Genomic DNA, 24307 nt, shown 5'->3' on the forward strand with positions numbered 1-24307 from the left:
AAGATAATTTAAATCTCATTAGGATAAAGCACTGAAATAATACTCAACAATTTGCTGAATTACAAATTTAACTGTAAAGATTGCTTAAAACTGCCTAGGTTTAAAATATAAGTTCGGTTAGTACAGATTCAGAATTTATTATAGAAAAGTTTTGCTATTCGAAGTTATATACTCATGGACATATTTAGAGGAACACAAAAAAAAGGTTTAATTACTGGCCAGCACCTAAAGTAATTTCAAAATTAGTAATTAAACCATTTTTTTTTTGCGTTCCTCTGTCAATGAGTGTACTGTGTTAAGGTTAATTTAGACGTATTAAAAGCTTCGTAATTTAAAAAGTCGAATAATAAGTAGCTTAAGATAATTAGATAAGCATCTCACGCAAACTTATATATATAAATGCATTCCATACACACAGCACAAACCCGGTGCTAGTATGCAAAGTTATGCCAAATCAAGTTGATATCTTACAATTACCAACTTTTGAATATACCAAATTGTCCTTACTAAAGTTTTATTACTGCCCATAATAGTGCTTCCAGAAAATTAAACATGGTTTGCGGATCATTGCTTTGAATGAACAACCTTGAACTAAAACTTAGATAACGAAACTTCAATTCCAGCCAACTTCCAACTGAGTGATTAAGTAAAACGCTGACATCGCCAGAAATTGAGTTCACAAACATTATTATAATTGGAGATAATTTAGGACAGTATTTTAAATAAACTTCTTAAGATCTGAGTTATTGACCATGTTAAGTACTTCATCATCATCATCATCATCAGCCTACTCTCGTCCACTGCTGGACATAAGCCTCTCCTATTGCACGCCATTGAACACGATTTGCGGCAACTCTGATCCAGCTCTTACCAGCCACCTTGCGAAGGTCATCGCTCCATCTAGTTTGAAGGCGTCCTACGCTACGTTTGTCAATACTAAGTTCTTCATTTACACCAAATTGTGGTCAAAAAGATTTCCGACTCAGCACATACAACCTTGGCACATCGACGTGCCCTCGACAAGAACTGTGTTTCTCTTCGCTAGTAAAGTCATAATACGGTCACTTCTAGACAATAGCCTCTCTGGAGAATCCTCATGGTAAACGGTTTTGCGCTGCTCTCAACCAAAAGGGTCATTAAACTGTCTTTCACTATTGCTGAATGCTGCCGCCGCAGCCGCCGCTCTCGTCGCTCTCGTCGCTGACAGCGAACCCTGTCACGGGCATAATGGAACACCAGATAATGCGCCCACCAACAGCGAAGTGCAGATACAAACCAAGTAAAAACTACACACTGATCTTGGGCTCAAGGGACCCCAGACATGACGCAAAGAATGTAATCAAAGCCTACAGATATTACCAATTTCTGTGCCTCGCTTACAGGTATTAAGCCTGACAACAGAACTATCACTCAATCTATCAATGCAATCAAGTTAGGCAGCCTTAGAGGCGATCAAAATGTTAGCGTCTCCACCAAAATATCTGCGTAGAGCCTCAATATCTTGCAAAGCTAATTGTATCATTAAAAATTTTTGACAACAAACAAATAAACATGTTTCTCCAAACTTGTATTAGCACTTACTTCAAAGGGCTAACATAAATATCCGCCAAACAAAGTAATCCAATAAGGGAGCCTTAAGTGGGACACAGATGGGATTTACAGGAATATACAAACGTTTGATGAGGCCTTCAGGTGACATTGACTTTGATATTATGCTGAATTTTAACGTTTTTCATTTTCCTGGTAAAATAAATTAGGTAATTTTTATGTAAGGAAACATTACGAATAAACTTTCGGACCCGGGTATGTCCTTAAACTGCGTCCGGACCCGGATATGTCCTTAAACTACGTCCAAAAGAGAGGTATGGGCACTGTGAATGACATCTCGCTTGGTGTGGTAGGGCACAGGACAGCGGATGTCATTCCAGATCTAGAGCAGAGCCCAACTGGGGAAGTACCTCCACCTTACAGAAAACCGCAGCCAAATAACACTACCTATAGACCCTACTCATAGTGTTGTGTTTCTGCCGGTAAGTAAGGTTGCCAGAGCTCAACGAGGGTGTGTTAGGGTCGGCAACGCGCGTGTAATATCTCCGGTGCTGCAGGCGTCCATAGGCTACGGTAACTGCTTACCATCAGGCGGGCCGTATGCTTGATTGCCACCGACGTGGTATAAAAAAAAACTGGAGTTTTGATGATGTCTAGTGGAAAAAAAGACTGACCTTAAAATCGTTTGGATGCACTGTCAATGTCACTTATGTTACTCCATCTCAAATCCGGCTCGAAGGACAACTTTGTCAAGTTGTTACGTTACCAAACATTTATTCTCATACTTGATTATTTCCTTTATAGATTCTATGATGAACTAGCGTTACCTAGTTTGCGTCTGGAACAGCGCCATCTTTTAAGAAATTTGGACATCAAACTAAACAATTAGAATTGTCACGTAAGTTGTGTTAGATAAAAGTTAAGTAATTTAATAAGCAATAATGTGTCAACCCACATCAATTTTGCAATAAGATGTCAACTCAAAAAATTGACGTTTGACGGTTGACATTTTATTGAAAAATAAGTGCGGGTTGACACATTTTTGCTAAACAGCATCCACTGTTGTATTGTTAAAACTAAAGGTATGTATGAATGTATGTATGTAGTAAATTTCAGGCACGCGGCGCTCAATGAGCTGATCCGCAGAGCTCTCGGTACAGTTAACATACCGGCAACCCTCGAACCAGCTGGCTTGTCAGCGGCGGATGGGAAAAGACCCGACGGATGCTCGCTTGTGCCTTGGTTTTTGGGGCGATCCTTGGCGTGGGATGTGACCTGTGTGGATACTTTGGCTCCGTCCCACGTCCAGCGCTCGGCCCGGAAACCGGGGACGGCTGCAGAAGACGCCCAATTTAACAAGCGCCGCAAATATGCATTTTTAAAAGAGAATTACATATTTGCGGCGCTTGCAGTCGAAACCTTTGGGCCATGGTCATCAGACACCAGACAAGTTGTGAAAGAAATTTCAAATAAACTTGTCTGGGTGTCTGGCGATTTTCGAGCGGGCGAATATTTCGCTCAGCGGCTAAGTCTGGCAATACAGCGGGGAAACGCAGCAAGCGTCCTGGGGACGATGCCCCATGCAACTTTAGGTGTTTAATATCTGTATTATGAAATTTGTATTGTAAATGTTTGTTGTGAAATAAAGACTCAACACTGTATGTAAACACTTTATTGTACATAAGACAGACTAAAGGTATGTATGAATGTATGTATGTATGTAAACACTTTATTGTACATAAGACAGATTACAAACACAATAAAAGAACATAAATATATACAATGTACAAAGGCGGACTTATCCCTATGAGGGATCTCTTCCAGTCAACCTTTGAGCAATTAAGGTAACATTAAATATACCATAAAACTTAGGATTAGATATTCAATCTAAAATAGATAATAAGGGAAAAAATCTACTACTTCCACGAATGATCGTCAACTAACAAAAGATACAACAGAGATAAACATAAAATAAAAATAATAAACTTGAAAAAATGTAATAAAGTGGTTTTATAAAAACAAGCAGATATTCCGAAAAAAAGGCATTTCACAATTCCGTAACTTTTTGTACCCTCTGACTACAAATATACATCTGCATAATAAAACAGTAAGCAGAACGCTGTAGCAGAGTAAATATATATCCACGAGTAGTCTATCTTAAAAAAACCAATCGGCAGGTGCTGACAAAATACAATAAGGGAACATCCGTTGGATGAACCTAGATGATTAAGAAACGTGTAGTTGTTTCGTCTAGTTGAAAGTTGAATATAATGTTTTTATCATCAGCACTTTGTCAAAGTTAAAAAAACGTGGCCAGCTTCAGTCTCATTATTTTATTTGTCATTAAATTACAAAATGAATGATATTACAATGAAAAATATGACTGTTATAATAAATAACATAGTAAAAACATTGTTTTCCTCAAGTTTTCGATACATTATAATAAAACGATCTTAAATATCAATAAACAGTCACAATATAGGAGTATATCACGCAAACTTGAAATTTGGGGAATCGCTGCATTCTATAAAATAGATTACTGTATTATTTCTTCTACTATGGTTGTAGGACACCCGTCTCGTCCACTTATCTTGCAAAATATGTCAGCAGCAAGCTCAATTTGCAGCTCTTGAGGTAAAAAGTGACATTCGCAGCGAAAATAAGCAGGCTTGTATCTAATGTATATTTTTGTTGACGTGACACTGTCTTACAAATATAAGGAACGCACTCTGTAATCAACTAGGTTGATCCTACTTATTATGTTTCCTTTGTTGACCCAATTTTACGATGATTTGTATCATTTGTATGCTATATATTATTATACATATAGGTACCTATCACAGAAATAAATATACCATAGAAGACGCAAATGCATCTACTTCGCGTGTCCGAACCCCGACCAAGCGTCGAGGTTAACCGTCGCTCTTTACAGTCCACGCGCGTCAGTTGTTGCAGCCGGACGTCCGTGAAAACTTAAAAAATGCTTCATTTCATGATAATAAACTGCAACAGCCCAAAAATTGCAAGCACCCAAAGGCAAGAACATATTTCCTATCACAGATAAGTAATTTTAAAATTATATTATGCGTAAATTTTGTATGAAAAAGTCGGCACGCTTGGTTTCAATACAAATCGTGGTATTTGCGTCATCTAGCGTATATATTAAATCTGTGGTACCTATCTCTCTTATCAGGCCTGTGGTAGACCATGTCGGTCTCGCATCGGTCTATTCAGCCACCAAAAACGGTGTCTCTCCGGTGTTACACCATAAATCGTCTGCAATAGACGCAAAGGCCAATGATGATGATGATGATGGTACCTATAAATACTATACAGTCACGTTTTTAACTAAAAATTTTTGTTACCTACTTAGTGACATCGGATTGACGAAATCGAATTCCGTTACAATTAATTATAATTACCTATAATTTTACTTACGTACAGTTGAGGACTGCCAACCATCTAAGTGGTGAACTATTCGTTGATATTGAATTTCAATAGTGGAAACCAATCCACAGTTACCCTGATTAGGATAACGTGATTAACTATCATAGAAAACTATCAATTCTAAATATTCCAAGCGGTAAATCAACCAATTGGTATATAATTTCAGTATTTTGCGAGATCAAACATCTAAACCGGATTGAAACACAAAACACTTTGATCATCCGCAACCTTCATCCGAAAACTTAATTGAATCATTTAACTAAATACCGGTGGCGTCATGCGTGAATACGAGTCCGAAGCACAGCTAGAGAGGCATTCGAGCTATAAGTATAATATTGATTTATTGATGATATGTTATTACTCGCAGTGCATCTCGCTTGCACCAATATACAACCTGCTCAGACGGAAACAGAGGTGTTTATGTGTAAAAGTTGGTTTTTGATCACATTAAGAGACCAAAATATCGTAGGTTTTCTGGAATTGCTCTAGTTACAGAGATAATGCCATTTTTATCGTGATTCAGTGCAATAAGACATACCTATATATGTAATCTTAACAACTTTATGGAATATTAAACTAATAAGAAATACTGTGCAAAAGTAAATGTTAATACGTACTCTTTATAGAGCACACTTAGATTTTATATGGCAACAATGACCACACTTTTTTTATGCAGAATTTTTAGGAGTACAACCGCCGCGGACACTCGTGCCTGAGAAAGGATTCCCGACGAATCCGAAACATGTCGCCTAAAGCGACTAAAAATAATAGTGAGTGAAACCGTACTGATCTAAATACTTTAAATTTGTAGGACTTTTAAAATGAGATGAGGCTTGAATCATATATTTTTTTAATCTTGACCGCAACAGGGTAAAAGTAAAACCTTTTAAAAACTTTAAAAAATATGTTTATTATCTTGACAAAACCAACAACCAAACTTGCTTTTTTTGGCGTCAAATATGCGTGGTTAACATTCATTTGTTTCCTTACGAGCACTTTGTATCTATAAACACGGGGGATAACGCGTCTAAATTATAGCAAAATGAGATAAAACTGATATATCTAATGTAAATAAGTTCGAATGAGCCTCCTAGCGTGTGCTCAGGTGAGGTAAGCAGCGCTTCAACGTGATTGGTTAATCGGTTCCCAATACATGTTTACTTTACTGTGGCTTTCACCGAATAGGTCAAGCTTGAAAACTACGCAGTCCGATTTTGAATTCAAATTGCTACGATTTCAATAGAATGTATCTAATTAGGGTCAAAAACGTTTCGGAAAATGAGCTTGTTTTTCTTGGACAATATTTATCGATTGGGTACATTTTACGAATACTTTTATTATAATAGATACTTTTGGCAAGTAAAACGTTTAAATAATTTTGCTTTAGGGCTTCAGCAAGCAAATAAGGCTTTAAATAAACAAGTTTGGGAACAAATCAAATTATTTTATTAAATATTTTGATTTGTGTTTGATGACAGCATCAGTCTCTCTCGCTATAACGTAATTCCGTAAGGAATTCGTTTAGGAGGTGCAAGCGCGCACTGCTTGCCCTTAGAGCTGGTCAAAGACGCCTAGTCTTACTAAGATGGCATATAGTCGAGAAATTGAGACGGGTACCGCCGTGGCGAGGTGGCCTAGGGGTCATGGCGTTAGCCGCGATAGCTAAAGACGCCGGTTCGAATCCGGCCTTCACCACTGGAGGGCTTCGTCACTTTTTCTTTAATATATGACATCTATTACAGTTTTTAAGGCTTTAAATAGTTTAAATTTCTACTTATTGCAGCGTAACTGCTAAATTATCGACTACGTGAAACTTAATATGTCTGACATATAAAGACGAAAGTGGAAGACCGCGTGAAATCGCCTTTTCAACAAACGTAGTATCCTCATTTTCCATTTCATATCATTTAATTTTTCATTTTTTTCTTATTTTATTAACATAATTGAAAATATTTTAACACAGTTTGTTGTATATCCCAGGTATGCCCCTACGATTGTTTTTTTTCGAACTTTTAATTATTATAAGCGTTAGGAAAATTTTAAAATTTGTATAACATCTGTTTTCGCTCCTAATTTTTAACATAATCAAAAATTCTAAAAATGTCAAACGTCGGGCCTAGCCATGGTTAATATACATCCAATTATGTAAAAATATTTTCCATAATGTCAATATCCAGAGAGGAAAATGGGTACTACGTTTGTAAGGAGAAACGGCCGTCCCCTTTCCTCTTAATAAGAACGTATTCAAAATGATATTTTTACATACAATATTATACTAATTGTTAATTAATTATTTTTATACAAGATATATACAGTGGTACTACGTAAACGAAATTAATAACTACCTTAAATCCAAAATAGGCCCTTGAGGCATTGTACCAAGGATGCTGGCGGCATTTCCTCGCTGTATCGCAATGCTGATACGTTGTGCGAGGAAGCCGCCAGCTCTTCGGTCACCAGTTACGTCAACCAGACGCTTTGCGATTTCTGCAAACAACTTGTGCGCGCTGGGACCCCATGGACCTAGAGTTACAACTCCAAAATTAATTACTTTCAATGATTTTTGCATCTGTGTAAGTGATAATCTGTGTGTGTAAATGATAATAAAAATAAAAACATTAAATAACTTCGCACTAGAACTAAATAGATGAACGAACAGACACAGAAACAGAATAAATAATAATGTACTTTCTGCATTGTTAAAACAGACGCAAACAAGGAAAAGCGCTTTACGTTTTTATAACATTCTTAAGAAATGTTTTGTTCACTACAGTTTTAAGAATCTTTTGAACTACCGACCTTCGGACATTTTAAAGAACCAAGTTCCTTCTTTATGCTTCGGCTTCCGATAGCTATAAAAAAGTTAGTCGGCTCTCGTAACAGGGACCCGACTTTTTCAACATCCCAAAGCGGTTTATCTTAAGTTTTGGTGCTTAATCTTTAAAAAAAAATGCCATAATTTAGTTTTGTAAGTGGTTGGGAAGATCCGCTTACGTTTGGTGACCTATTTTTATAAGTTAAATAAAGTAAACTTGTCTTAGAATAAATTTTGTGTGTGCAAAATCTATGAATTATGAATAAATGTTTGCATCAACTATTGTTAAATAGTTAAGGGTAAAAATTATTTGGATACAAAAAATAGTTTGGATATTTTGACATTTTAATTATTTCTCCTTGACAATTATACACTTGCACGTGAAACTTATAAGACGTACGATTCGAATTATGAAATCTTATATTCTTATACTTCCCGACTTTCAATGAAGTTGAAAATTATATAATTAAATAAGTAAGTCGGATGACAATGCAATATTATGGTACCATTGAGCTTATCTGAAAATGGAGACAGGTGGTGGCCAGGGGAACCCTGTGACAAAACAACGCAAACTAATTGTGATTGGAGTTGTAAGAACTGAAACCGTGGAATGAACTGTCGCTTGCGGTATTTCCGGACCGATACGACCTTCAAACCTTCAAGAAAAGAGCGTAATCCCATCTTAAAGGCCGGAAACGCACTTAAATCCCCTCTAGTGTTGCGGGTATCCATGGGCGGCGGTGATCGCTTACCATCAGGTGATCCGTCTGCTCGTTTGCCTCCTATATCATTAAAAAAAAAGATTTGTCTCGATGAGTATTAGTTGCCTGTGGAAAGAAAAGTACATTCGGCGATGAAAGCTTGTATGTAAAATATTTTTTTTTGCCAAAAACTTATTAATATTTTTAATTACCTATATGTTTACCCACACTTTCTCAAGCATTGAATATGATCTTTCTTTGCCCATTCCATTGTGATTGTAAAAATAATCTTCGTCAAAAGATCACTTAAAATCACTTGTCTTAATATTTATGTATGTAAACACTTTATTGTACACAAGACAGATTACAAACACAATAAAAGAACATAAATATATACAATGTACAAAGGCGGACTTATCCCTATAAGGGATCTCTTCCAGTCAACCTTTATCTCGAAAATTTTAAAATTCCATGAAGGATATCCCCAACATTTGTAAACTTGCACTAAGCCATCGTCCGAAAGACGAAAACTTAGACAATGCTTAAAAGATGAATAATTTACACTCTTGAGTCGGACTTACCCCATTTATTATGAACTAGGACTTTTAGTTCTGAAAGGATCTCGAGATGTGACTCAGGGATGTTTGTTTGAAAAGATGAGAAGGCAGAATTGAAAAGTTTTGAGTCGTGATAAACTTTAAACTTTAAACTTCACATTACTTGATAAAAAAACCGATTCGAATTTACTGATAATATAAATTGTGTAATTTACTGGATAAAATTAAAGCGGGAATTGAAATGTTTGGTAAATTTTATTTTAAAATATCGATCATAACAGACACTATTAAGTATGAACCGTCTTTGTCCGAGGAGAAAACAAGGAAAATTTTATAAGATCAAAAACTTCTTGCGTATTAGTTTTGAATGATTCACGGTTAGTTTCACTAGACTTATATTGACCGGGATATAGACCGTGATAATACAAATGGTAATCACGGTATATATCCCGGTCAATATAAGGTCTTGCGTATTATTGTGAAATCAATTAATTTACCAAATGTTGCGACACCTACAAAGGATTCTTAAAATACCTATGTACTAGGATATGTTACAAATACGTAAGACATTATAACGCCATCTTACAACCTAGTTGAAATGCCAGTTCTCAAATCCAAGGTTCCTATAAACTTGATAATTATTAATTTACATACAAAATATATCGATTCTACAACTGGCAGGTGGCCATTAGCATGATGAACTAAATAAAATAAGGAACTAAAACAATTGTCAAAAATCGAATTTAAAGTATCGTGAGATATATTAACTTAACTAACTTAGCGGTTTCACTCACGTATTTTAGTCACTCGCGCGACATGTTTCGGAGAGCCTAGGTCTCCATCTTCAAGCACAGTGCCTGAGTGAGTAGCGGTCACGACGGGTGGGCGTCACATACTTGAAAATGGAGATCTAGGCTCTCCGAAACATGTCGCGCGAGTGACTAAAAATACGTGAGTGAAACCGCTAAGTTAGTTAAATTGTCAAAAAGCAACAAATATTACCTACACATATCAGCTGACATGAAGGGAGGTTACATATCTCATGAATTAAAACCTCCCTCTACCAAAGTTTCCTTGTAAACTCCACATGACTTCGCAGGTAATAGGCCGACAATAGCACGGAACTTGAATAGGCAACTAATTTAATCAAACAAACATTTTCGCTTAAGCCGAGTTACCATAACTTCGCGTAATTCGGCGCGGAATCTTCAAAGTGCACTTCCCACTACAAAGGGGCGAAATTAGGGGTTGCTTTGGGGGGGGGGGGAGCAATTAATCCTTTGGCCGCGCAGTTAGTGGGGTCAAAGGTTTTTGGTAGGCCCGGTAGTGCGGTAAATTGTAGGGGAAAAAGGCGACCTCCGACCCAGGGAATTGTAATAGTCATGGCACTTACTCATAGTAAAGGAATGTGAATGTGATGAAATTTCTTCCAGTATCTTAAAAAGTTTAATTGAAATTTTATAATTTGAAAATAGTTTTGGATACTTCGGAGTCAACTCATCGCTTTTGCAAAAATTTACACCTTCCTTTTTCGTCTCGTGCCACATGAACAGTTATGTCATTGGACTCATTAGTCACAGATTTATACCTAAAGGGTAAGTTCAACGGTTGTATGTAGCATAATTTCTAAAATCAAATATCCTATGTACAAAATTCCTAAAGACAGAACATCGAAAATCAAAATGTCTAATGTACGAAATTCCTAAAGATGCATGTCCAACGTTAATCAAAAAATTTTTTAATGTACTTAACCAATTTAACGTGCCTAATGTATCGATGGGCCCAACCATTATGGCATTGTAGATGCTTATCAGCCGATTGCAGCGGGAAGTTATAGAATAAGACTTATAAAGTACAGCTTTCCGGTATCATAGTTACCGGAGAACCCGTGTCCAAGTCAAAAGTTATAGTATTTTATACCTACACTGATATTCCTGACATAATAAAGCTAATTTATATAAAATTAAGCCAGTTTTGGCTTTGTCCGAAAAGCGGAACAAAGCCGGATCGGTTTTTAAATAAAATGTAATTTATCTATAATTTGTGTTTCAACATTTTTCTTTACGACATTTCTTTTCCTTGAAATTTAGTACCTATTTGAGGCCTCAAGATAATGAAGGGATCAACCCTCAATACCTTCACATGAAATATTACACTGCTAGTTACATTACAAAGCACAAATTGTACAGTTTTCATTTTATGATGGTAAATTAATTAGTTATGATTTTTGTGTATGCATAATATAATAATAATAAGTATAAAAGGGCAGCTTGTGGCGAGCTGTTGGGGAGTGGCGACCCCACGGACCCGAGTGCTCCAGAGAGTCGGTCAGGGTCTCCGTCTCCGGCGTGTCTTCGTCGGTCGGAGTGGACTCCAAGGGAACCCGCAGGACTCTCAGCTCTGGCTTGCCTTCATTGGCCGTCCAGAGGGGAGTCGTAAGAGCTATATGCTCCAGGGGTGGAAGTGAAAGATGCATAAGACGCGAGTTGGCACAGTGGCTGTTAACAGTCACTGGGTAGAAAGCGGCGCACACCTCTCGACACCCCTGAGCCGCTCACACCGGTGTTGCTCCTGGTCTTCTTCACGACGGCAGTTTCAGGGGCCCATCTAGTCAGCGGCAAGTCACCACCTGCCTCGATAACGTGTATTAACATTGTTATGGTAGGTGTCCGGAGTTCTTTACAATAGCCCAGTCTCATTGTCCACCCAAACTTCAATCCATAGACCGGTATACTGTTCACTTTTTCTGCAATAGTCCCAATGCCTGCTGCGACCGGTTCATGGGTGTCTAGTGTTGCGCCTGTGAACGGGTTCCAGCAGGCGTTCTACATGACATTAAAGCTCTCCAAGGGGCCTCTACGTGTTGGATTTATATCCCCACGCAAGCCTATCAAAAGACCGGGATGCATAGGCCCGTGATATCCGAGGAGATACAAATAAGTATGACTGTACTCGTAAAAAAAGGACAAGTACAAACTTTTATTTTATACATTGCATTTTTCTTTCCCCAACAAAAAATCTCATCTTCCCGCGAACCATTAAAGAGAAGTGTAAAAATAACTTTAAATCCCGTAGATTTTTCAAGAAACTATCCAGATACAACTATTTATTAAGAAAATGTTGTTACGAAAAGTTGGACGTCGAAAATGTTCCAGTTTCTCGGTTGTTGCTCTTTATTGAAATAAGTTGAATTTTAATAACAGTTCTAGTTTGGTGCGAGCCGGGAGTTTTTTTGGAAAGTGGGACGAGTCTGTAAGATGGTACTTTAAAAATTACTACTTCTACACTGTTCATTGTCCTTTTAATTTATGTTATTTGTTTATTAGGATCACCAACAGAAGATACAATTTACACACTAGTATTAATTTACAAAAAGGGCACATTTTTTATTGATCCCCCACTTACAGGCAATCACAGCATGCATTATTATATTAATTTAAACATTAAGTCAACAGTAACACCTAGAAAAAGACTTAGTATACATTACAAAAATCTAGAATAGATATATAATACCAATTAACAAGACACCTAATAGTTGATATTAACAATAACTAAGGTAAGTTAGCCGAGCTAGCTGAGGTTGTCAACAGACAATAATTTGTTTTTAAATAAGACTTCACTATCGTGAAACACATCCAAAGAAGGAACATTATTAGCATGCTTGTTGTATAGGCGAGCCAGACGAGGCAAAGGGAAATGAGCTAATAGGTTAGTTCGAATAATATCGTTCAATAAATAATTCATTTTATTTACTAAGTAACTGTATGCATGTAGTGTACATAGCCCGGTTTTTTGATGAGAAAACGTACCGACGGGGCAAATACCTTAACGAAATTTGAATGACTACCGTAACTAAGACAACAGGAAAATAATAATGAGTAATAAACTAGAATTTGCATAGTATTATCAATTAAAAAGTTATCTTATCAAATACAAATTTTGAGTTCTTTCTTCATGTTGGCTGGTGGAACGGACTTAGAAGTAATAATTTCGAATGATGAATATTTAATAGCGTAGTATAGTAGTTAATTTTTTCATCAAGTTTTTGTGGTAAAAAATTGTTCGTTGCACTCGGTAGCAAAATTTGCTAGACCCTCATGCCTTGAAACCCTCGCAACGCTAATGAACTTTAAGAACCACTCGCTAAGCTCGTGGTTAAATTTTGAAATCTTTTGCTTGTTCGGGTACCAATATTAGTACAAGCAGCTAAAAAACAACAAGGGGGTAACACCTTGTAAAAAAAATAACTATTTCTACCCTAATATTTGTCTTTAACAAACTCAGTTAGAAAAAGGTTAATTCCCAGCCAAAGGATCGAAACGTATCTCCTCACTCCAAATAGCAAAACAGGCTTAGAGAAATTGACTCCCGGATTACTTGGATAGACAATGTGTGTGGTGTTACAGCGGCCAGTAAATAGCGCATTGTTGGCCCATATTGGCACATACGTCTTGGGCGATAAGCCGATACACGTACCTAGTGTCGGAATCGAGTCTTTTAAGTATAAATTTGAAGAAATCTACTCGTTTTTAGGAGATTCTGCACTTACTCCGTGTCTTTTACGTGTCAAGTCGAGTCGTTTATTCTCTTTTTTAAGTACAACTCAAGGCCTCGCAATAAAGACTCGAAAGTTTTTTTAGGTTGTATCTAAATAACACTAAAGAAAATAGGCTACTTTGTATGATTTGTGTACCTAATAATCCATGATATTACGTAAAGACAAAGCATTTTGTAGTTTTTGTAAAAAAATGTGTTTTCTAAAGAAGTCTACAAAAGACTCGGGTCTCTAAACTCTCTAACAAGTTAAAGAAACTCGAGTTTCAACTTAAGAGTCTAAAAAACTGAGTCGAGTCTTACAGCAATGTACTCAAAGGACTCGATTTAACCAACACTAGACATGTAAGGTGCGGTGGAGACGTTGTTGCATCAACAGATGATAGTGATGATATATGCGGTCACGCTTGAATTATGCATTTTGGTGTTCCGGTATTAAATCAGGTCAGGTTTACTGTATTTAAATTTTAAACTTTGAGGAATGAAATGGCATGACTGGAATTGAAAAAAAAATGTTACCGAAGTTTACAATGCATGGCAAGCTATCCGTACTCGGCTAATCATTCGACCAATATAGAAGACACAGGCCAATTCGAGCTTTAGTTATTCGATCAGTCAGTTTCAAAAGTAACGTTTTTGGTTGAAGAAATGTCATTTTTGACCACAGATTTAATATATACGCTAGATGACGCCTATGTATTGAAACCAAGCGTGCCGACTTTTTCATACAAAATTTACGCATAATGCATATTTTAAAATTACTTATCTGTGATAGGAAATATGTTCTTGCCTTTGGGTGCTCGCAATTTTTGGGCTGTTGCAGTTAATTGTCATGCAACGAAGCATTTATTAAGTTTTCACGGACGTCCGGCTGCAACAACTGACGCGCGTGGACTGTCAAGAGCGACGGTCAACCTCGACGCTTGGTCGGGGTTGGGACACGCGAAGTAGATGCATTTGCGTCTTCTATGGTATATTTATTTCTGTGCTTTTGACACTGACAGATCAGTATCAGTATCAAATGTGGCTGCGGGTTAAGTGTGACTAACTTTACACTATGCGTTATATATTTGATAATAATTGCATAACAAGAAAAACAGTAAAACGTATCGTATATATAATTTCCGTCTCCTTCCTAAATGCTTATCCACTGCCTTTACACAATTCCCGATTTTGTGCTTCTTCCGGTCAGTTGAAAAGGTAGATGACGAAGCCGTCTGGACATTTTGGCCTGCCTTCCCCGCCCATGGTTGTAATATTTTATTTTATTAAAAAGACGTCATCATACCTACTTTAGAAATACCACCCGTTGACCACCGCCGTCGGGATGTATTATAAATTCAATATACGCGATATAATCCGTTTTCATAGTTTTATTTCATGAGTAACTATCGCGGTAACCGAAGACAATATTACTTTAGAAATATACACTAACATCTAACTTCATAATATTCTAATCCCGCCTCATTTCTAGTGTTTAAACAGCTACTTAGCCGTAAGAAGCAAGCTGAGAGCTTGGAATAACTAAAACTGCACTCAAGTAGCTCATTAACTTGCAAATGGCCTGTCTTGGACGGAACAATGTAGTTGCTTTAAAAAACATTTACATGGTGCGGTCTTATGTTGAACCCACGATTTCATTAGTGTAGTCTGTTCGGAAAGAAAAGAGTCGTGAAATGTATGGGGCCAAATACTCATACCCATACACATACTCATTTATTTGTATTACATATTACACGTCACAATTTGATTTACATAATACCTATATATTAATGTCATTACAATAATCATTATATTTCTCAAGCTTCATTCTTCAGATATAAAAACCAGGTAGTCCTTTAACCTACTAGGCAACTCATCGCATGTTTAAAGTAGGTAGCAAAAACTTTAACTCAAACAGGTCTATCCCTACTTTTCACCTAGTCTTGATGGGGCGCGCGGCTTGCCGCCATTGCTCATTCTTTATTCTTGCGAGGCAACGAACGCACGTAAAATCATAATTTTGTTTCAAAGTCGTTTAAAATGCCTATACGTAGTGCACTTAGTGCAGTCATTATACGATTTATACGAGATGTAAGCTGTGGGATTATTCGTTTCGTATTCGTTGTGCAATATAAAATATATTTGTTATTAAAATTGTTCATCATCCTGGAGGTTAGTCGAGAACTAACACGAAGGAATAAATCATGAATGTGATGAAGGAACACATGTCAAATATCAAATAAATACATTTCACGACTCTTTTTTCGAACAGACTCTAACATAAGGAAAAATAATATAATCACAGTAGTTTATATATGACTGATACATAATAAAAGGTAAGGTAAGGTAATAGTGTTGTGTTCCTGCCGGTGAGTAAGGTTGCCAGAGCTCGAGGGAGAGGAGTGTTAGGGTCGGCAACGCGCATGTAACTCCTCTGGAGTTGCAGGCGTACATAGGCTACGGAGACTGCTTAACATCAGGCGGGCCGTATGCTTGTTTGCCACCGACGTAGTATAAAAAAAAAGGTATTAAAGTTTATGAAACCAGCTAAAAGCGAGTTTCATAGAGACATCACAAGTAAAACACACACATGTGTACATACACTACTTTATCTAAACATTATTAGCTTTCTATAATGTGTACAGAAACTGCATGTTACGACCGCAATTGCGGCATTGAGTACATGATCAATAAAACATCTCGATCGATACTATAAGTAGAAATGAGGTTAAATTAAATTCCTTAATTTTTCAGAGAAATTCGAATTACGTATAAGAAGCTTCGTACCATATAAATGCACCTTTATTTCTGCTAGTACCGGACTAGTAGTGGGAAGGATCATCATCATCATCATCATGTCAGCCGATAGACGTCCACTGCTGGACATAAGCCTCCCCCAAGGCTCGCCACTCCGACCGATCCTGTGCCGCTCGCAACCACCGAATTCCCGCGACTTTCACCAGGTCGTCGCTCCATCTCGTTGGAGGCCTACCGGCAGTTCGTCTTCCGGTACGCGGACGCCACTCCAGAACCTTCCGGCCCCACCGGCCATCAGTTCTGCGAGCAATGTGCCCCGCCCACTGCCACTTAAGGTTTGCAATTCTGCGAGCTATATCGGTGACCCTAGTTCTACTGCGGATATCATCATTTCTGACTCTATCACGCAGAGAAACCCCGAGCATAGCTCTCTCCATTGCCCTTTGCGTGACCTTGAGCCTTCTTATGAGGCCCATCGTTAGCGCCCGTCGTTAGTGGGAAGGATATGGAACTAATTTTAAAACTGCCTTAAAATAGCCAACATCGCAAAACTACCCAACTAATAGTCCAGTAGGTACTACAAGTTTACTATGGTTCACAACTTGGTGTAACATTGGTAAGAAAACATTGCAAATATTTCCCATTTTGTTCTATAGGGCTTAAATTTCTAAGCGACAAAGGTAAGGTATTTTACAGTAACAGTAACAGGTAAATGAGAAGATTCTATTATGTAATCATAAGAAAAAGCTAACTGATGCGTACGAAAATACTGAACAAGAAATAATACTACTACTACTAGGAGCCAGGCAAAGGCCTCCCCCTTTTTTTTCCACTCGTCTTGAAATGCTAAACATCTAAAATCCTCTCAAGGCTCTTTCTTCTACTATTTCCATAAACAAGAACGCACCTGTTTCAAACAAAAACAGTTTATATTCATGAAAACTAAATATTTTATCATGCTAAAAATAAACGGTTAACAACACTCCAATAAAATAAAATGAGAGCCGCAAAATCTATTCCAATGTTAGTTGTTGGAATAAAAAATGAAACAAAAAGCTATCCCCGAACAACTGTGCCTGGCTAGAACTTGGTACGTGGACGTGATAAATTGTCGAACAGATTTTGTGTGCATGCAGTGTGGTTGTGGTCAAATTTTGAGTCAAAGAAGACAAAGTTTGAGAATTTGTTGAAAATTTATGGCTTACATTTATTTAGTCTACTTTGTGTAAACTTGTTTATGTGCAATAAAGTGACATACATACATAAATTTTTCGTAGAGTAAAATTGACAAAAAAAAATGATGAAAAAAACCATATTATTTTGGTACTCGTACTATTTAACTCTGCATCCAGGAAACAAGTCAAATTATTTTATTAAATATTTATTTTATTTTTGTTTTAAGTTTTTTTTATTTAATCGTATGGCATTATGTTAATATATACAGATACAGAGAAATCATAAATCTAACTCCAGAGAATTAATCCACTTGATTGCTTCGTCGTTCAGTTTTATCAGGTCTTCCGGGGGGCCTCCAGTATATCGAGTAAATGGGCACTTTTGGAAAATATGTCGGATACTCTGTTCGTCAGCACCACAGTGACATGCATGAGACTCCACCCACCCGCAACGATATTTATATAGGGCATAGCGACCGTGGCCGTTCCGCAATCTATTAAGGTTACACCATGTCCTCCTCGGCAGCTCGAATCCATCTATTTTCTTACCCGGAACAATCCCCGATCCAAACTTTCCAGCCATTGCAGTAGTCCATTGTTGCGTCCACTCCCTGTTAGCGTTGTAGTCTCCCTGTGAAAGAGTTGACGCAATACTGTAGGGAGGGTTCCTGGACTTCAGGCGACTATTTACAGAGTGCGTGAATTCGCTGTGTATTGGTAGGTTTGGGTTTTCCCTAATTTTGCGAGACTCTTTCACAAGCGCATCCTTCCTTCGCAAATCAGGCGGCAGGATCCCACAAAGAACCGGGAGCCAGTGGCATGGGGTAGATCGCAGTGTGCCAGATATGAGCCGCATAGTTTTGTTTAGCTCCGTATCGACTTTGTTAGTGTGAACACTGCCCAGCCAGACCGGCGCGCAATACTCAGCTGAGGAATACACCAGCGATAAGGCAGATGTATGCGTATGTACGCGTGTTGGCATTTGCTCCCCAGGATGTTCCAGTTAATTTGTGAATGATGTTGTTGCACGTTTGCAGTTTACGTCCAGTACAAGTGAGATGTTCTTTGAAGGTTAGAGAGCGGTCAAGGATGACGTATTTTGGAGTAGAATTGTGTCTCAGGGTCGAGCCGTTAAGAGAAACTTTGAGCTCGCGGTTTGCCAGTTGGTTGTGTAGGTGGAAACAGCATGTTTCGGTCTTACTTGTGCTAGGTGTGAGGCGCCAAGCTCTGAAATGCTTGCTTTGTTTTAAGTAGTCACACTATATATAAATTCTATGATTAAAATACATCAAATTGTGTAAAAATATTTTCCATAATGTCAGTATCCAGGGAGGAAAATGAGGACTATGTTTGCATGGAGAATCAATCGTCCCCGATCCTCTAAATTGTAACAATATTTTACAGGTCACACAGGTACATTTGAAATACGACAGTTATATACAATTAAATATGATAGATAAAATACATTGGTCAAAGTTTACAATTTCTTAAAAAATGATCGTGCTATAGTTGTCAATAAAATAATATTTTAAATAATCTCTTTCATAAAATCATCAACAGAGTAACATGCTTGGTCTAGGAGTAGACATTTAAGTTTTTTAGTAAATATCGAATCGCTTTCTGTAAATTTAATGTCATTAGGAATTTTGTTATATATTTTTGGCCCGATAATACTGAGAGACTTTCGGGCCTTCGCGAGTCGTTGAGTAGGAGCGATTAGCATGGGCATTCTGCGGCTGTCTGCGTCGCGGGTACAGGTTTTTTTGTATGCATCATTTACTTGGTTTTTGTACAATACAACCATGAAATTGCAGCAATCCGGTTGTAACCAATTTTCGTATTATTTTGAATGAAAAACAAGTGAGGGTTAGGCAATAAATCGGTGTGGAATCAATTTTAATACCGGACAATACGAGTAGTGGATGCAACGTAGGTATTCGTTTCGTATGCGAGTCTGGTTTAGTAGAATTTAGAAAATTTTAGAGCTGTGGTGTTCTTTTGTTGATTGTTGATTTTACTCTAACCTGTATTACTTACACACAAATGTGATTGGTAAAATTTAGCAAAATAAAAATTAAGGCCCTGTTTGTTGAAACTAGATTTTTCTTATTTAATTTATTTTTTAGGGTTCCGTACCTAAAGGGTAAAAACGGGACCCCTATTACTAAGACTCTGCTGTCCGTCCGTCCGTTTTTCTGTCTGTCTGTCCGTAATGTTCTCTGTACCGCATGGGGTTGCAATACGTGCCTCTCTATTTAGGGTACTCCTTTTGAAGTTAGTGGTCCGCAGGAACGGAGTATGTGCATTGCTGTCTTATCTGTTTCGTGACAGAACCTGCATGTCACGTTTTGGTTCTTTCCTGATTGAAACATGTGTTTGTTCGAATTATATCCTGTCAGTATTCTAGTCACCAAGCAGGTTTTGTGTTTTTTGCCCTAGAACCTCCTTAGCAATCAATCAATCAATCAATCAATCAATCAATCAATCAATCAATCAATCAATCAATCAATCAATCAATCAATCAATCAATCAATCAATCAATCAATCAATCAATCAATCAATCAATCAATCAAACTTTTGGTAAAATAGAAGTATTTTATATGTCAACACATTATTATTATCTTATATATAGAGCAATAGTCTTAAACCCGCTATAGCTTTTAACTTCGCACCTTGTGAAGCCCACGCAGTACAAATGGACATAAATTATGCCCGTTCATTACCGACGTAGGTACGAAAAAGTCGGCCTTTGACAACATAATGTGATTGCTAGCTAACTACCCCTCTTTGACACGAACATCGCCTCTACGCCCCTCGGGTTTTCGGTTATTTTCGCATGAAAAGGGAAAAGAGGGTTGCTTCAAATAGATGCTAATTGTTCTGACGTAGCAATTGGGATGCGTTGTTTTATCGTTTCTTTATAAAAATTTAATGTTACAAGTCGTATTAATGATGTCTTATTCTTGATTTTAAGTTGTTACTGATAAGATTTAAATTGGATTGAAAGAACTTGGGACTTGTGGCGTTTTGATGTTTGTATTGGGGTAAAAGGTTTTTCTTTCGTAATTTGTGATTGGAAGTTTTGTTGCAATTAGCGTGTTATGAATATTCATGCGATTGTTTTAGATGTATGGGGAGAATAAAAATTAAATGTTTAAAGATGAATGTTGATTAGTCAATAAGAAAGAATATAATCTTATACTCACCAGCAATTTACAAACCTTGTATTTAAATAATCCCTAATGAGGTAGTAAAAAAGTCGTAAATAAATATACTAGCAAGAAAGCTTTTTATTAGTCCCAAAAATGTCAAAATATCGTAAAATAATATTTAAAGGAATTCAAATAATTTTAATTCTGATAAATAAAAATATGAAGCTACTGATTAACATGTTCTTTTACAGCATATGTTCAGCACATTGGCTTTAGTGTCAATGCTGTTGAAAATGTAGTATTAAATAAATGATTACCACAAGTAACTTAAATTTTACTCCTATACACCTAGCTGCAAGAGTTCATGACCACTTTAAGAATGAATTCCATTCATAATGTGTCCATGCATATTAGCAGTCTGTACATACCGTTAAAGTCAGGTAACTACAAAACAAACTTAAATATAAAGCGAAAGTTTCTCCAAACATAAAGCTAGCAAGTACGGACTGTTTGCGTATCGGCTCCGGCCAGAACGCTGACGCCGAGTTTTATGAAGCAAACGATAGTTTCCGATTTGGGGTTACCTTTAATACAGCGGCAATTTACAGAGGAGTGCCTCGGGGTACTGTATTAGGTTCAACTTTCTACATTATTTACAAATTGATTTCACACTTTGTGAGTACATTTAGAATAAAGAGCCCCGTACATTTTTTATTTGCGGATGACTTACATCTTCCAGCCTAGCTGAAGCTGAGCTACCCGGGACAGTACATAGGATAGTTTTTTATCCTAAGCTGATGTGAAAAATTGTAGTGCTATGGAATTAATTGACTACCTGTATATCTAGCTTCAATTTTCGGAAAAAACTTATTGCAATTAATTTAGTCTAATATACCTAAAAGTATTTTCAGCCTAGGCTTAATAAATTGTGCGACTCTAATATTTGGGGCTCGACGGGGCAGACATCAGTATTCCGGGATCGCGGCGCTAAAGGTTAGGAGTTATTGGGATGCAAATTTTTCCGATATTTAAATGGCGTTACGCTTTAGTGTGGGTGTTGGATAAGGTAACAAGATCAAGCGGTTTTAGAACTACGATACGCAAGAAGAGAAAGAGAAAAGATCTTGTAGAGTTTAATAACATGAACTTAACAGGAACATTTCACAACTCATAAGTCCGTGACACACACATGATATTAGTATAGGTATGGGCTATCGATTTTAGGAAGTAAGAAATACTAGTTGTTTTAAGCACATAGAGCATTTTAATATAAAACATAAGTGCGAACACTGAATACCTTATAACTGTGTGCAAGTTGCGGAACGTTTACGAACAGTTGCAAAATTTTTAACGAATCGTAGGAATTTCATAAAAAAATTAAGGAAGTTCTTCAGATTTATGAGAACTTTTTCAAGTTATTGGAAATTTTCCTCAATTTCTACACCTGTAGTAATGATCGATTCCAAAAGATTTCAATTTTAACATTCGAGCTAACATAAGGTTAGATTAGGTTAGATTAGGTTAGGCGGGGTTCCCCCCCGCGGGTTGCTCACCTTGTCGTGGTGGAGGGGCTTAGTAACCGTGGCTTGGTCACCCACGGTGAAGCGAAGAGGCAACCAGGGCCGGCCTGTTTGGGTCGCGGGCTGGCCCGAGGAGGACGCTCCAAGTGGGCTGGTTAAGCCCGCTTGTGATGCGCCGAAGGTGGACCGTCGAGGAAGAGGAGTGTCGGCATTGCGGTAAGCCGTTCTCCCTATCTTCGGCGGCCGAGGTTGGATCGCAGGGGAAGAGGAGTGATGGTATTTCGATGCGCCACTCTCCCTATCCCCTGCGAACTTGGCGGGGCCGTTCCGCTGTAGCGGCGTTGGTGGGGCTGCAGAGGAAGAGGAGTGTCGGTGTTACGTTGTGCCGTTCTCCCTGTCCTCGGCAGCCGAGTTGTGATTTTGCGGCAGAACCATAGACCTGATCTGTCGCCGGGCGCCGGGGAAATTCCTGGCGCCCGTGGCTTCCTTGTGGCGGGCTCGGGGGGGTCCGCTACAATACAGAATGGAAGCCGAGGAGGAAGGCGCGTCTTACCATCTGGCGCGCCTAGCGTGAAGGGCCTTCGGGCATCCGCGAAGGAGCCGCGCTCGTGGGCGGCTGCCGCCGGTAAGGTCGCAGATGACAAGCGCAAGCGTTCCTGTAACCCCACCAATAGGGCGGCGAGGCGGCATATGGGGGGTTTTTTAGTGGGTACACCGTGGGCCTCATTAGCCTAGACGGGAGTCCCACATAACCACTCGGGTCACCCCCCGCACCCGGGTGGTATGCGTAATGCATTTTTCCCTCCTAACAAAAAAAAAAAAAAAAAGGTTAGGCGGGGTTGCGAACTGCATCGCAGCCATAATTGGGTGGTTTTAGTTTTTAGTTTTAAGATATATTTCATATTATTATGTATGCTAGTTTTAAGGTTTTAATTTATCTATGGGCCAATAGTTGCCTGAAAATAAAGAATTTCATTTCGTAACCCACCGAAATCCTGTCACCAAACTATCGAGTCACTTAAAAAAATTACATACGAAGTTCATCCCCACTGCCCTAAAGTAATTTATATTTACTTATATGACAAGGGTTTCACTAGTTTCCCTACAAAACATCGTGTTAGTAAGTATATTTGACAGATGAACTGCGATATTGTCGCAAAACTCTCAAACTACCTATGCCTTGGCACATAAAAAAAATACTTTTCCAATGCACGACGCCGTCCCTTGATAACAGACCTCGGGCAAATCCCCACAAACAAACATACCTCTCTGATTCCGTCACACAAAAATGGGAACTACGTGATTAGGATACTGAAGTTATGGGTGATGGGCGTAGCATAATAAGATAGGATAAGATAAGATACAATTTATTTAAGAGAAAAATATACAAAAATCAAAACAATCATAATACGCTTAAATACTATAAAACAAACATGGTTTAGAAAAGTAAACATACTCGTAAGATCTTGCAAGTCAAAAACATAATGATAATGATCATCGCTTGAAAGTTAAACCTAAGGAATAAACATGAAGTCTGCATACATGAATTAATGTTAAATAATAAATTAAAATATTTAAAATAATATGTGGAGGGACAAACTTCTGCCACTACAACATTCAAATATGTATCCAGCGACGAAAATTATTGGCTAGGCTATAGCTAATTACCTTGGTGCCTACTTGTTTGTTAGTAATTTCGATACGGGTTAAAAATCTGATTTGGGTAAAATCATTTTACCCGTCTGAGGAAACACTTTTGTTCTTCAGGAATTAAATATTTTTTTTTATTAAAAATCACGACTGACTTAAAATTGCTTCATTATACAATATACTATTACATTATACTATTATTTAATTCTAATTTTAATTTTAATTTTAATTTTAATTTTAATTTTAATTTTAATATTTGATATGTAAAATTGTATATGGATTCCGAATTGTCCGAAATAAATGTTTTTTTTTTTTTTTTGTTTTTTATACGACTCCAGAGTACAACTCATTTTATTATATCCCTATAAGAAACTAGCACTAAACGCACTAAAATCCAATCAATCTCAACAACTGACTTTACCGGACAATCCCACTTAGTGCGAGTCCGG

The 24307-nt window shown here is 37.7% G+C and overlaps 1 protein-coding gene and 1 non-coding gene across 2 annotated transcripts in view; one reads left to right on the top strand and one right to left on the bottom strand.

Annotated features, from left to right (window-relative positions):
* Window positions 1-24307, bottom strand: part of LOC134746521 (uncharacterized) — a 699755-nt gene that overhangs the window by 59637 nt on the left and 615811 nt on the right. The gene's annotated exons all lie outside the window — the stretch shown is intronic.
* Trnas-cga (transfer RNA serine (anticodon CGA)) lies at window positions 6619-6690 on the top strand. The gene has a single exon. It is a non-coding gene; the product is annotated as a tRNA-Ser (tRNA).

This window comes from Cydia strobilella, chromosome 13, assembly GCF_947568885.1.
Source record: "Cydia strobilella chromosome 13, ilCydStro3.1, whole genome shotgun sequence".
Classification (NCBI taxonomy): Eukaryota; Metazoa; Arthropoda; class Insecta; order Lepidoptera; family Tortricidae; genus Cydia; species Cydia strobilella.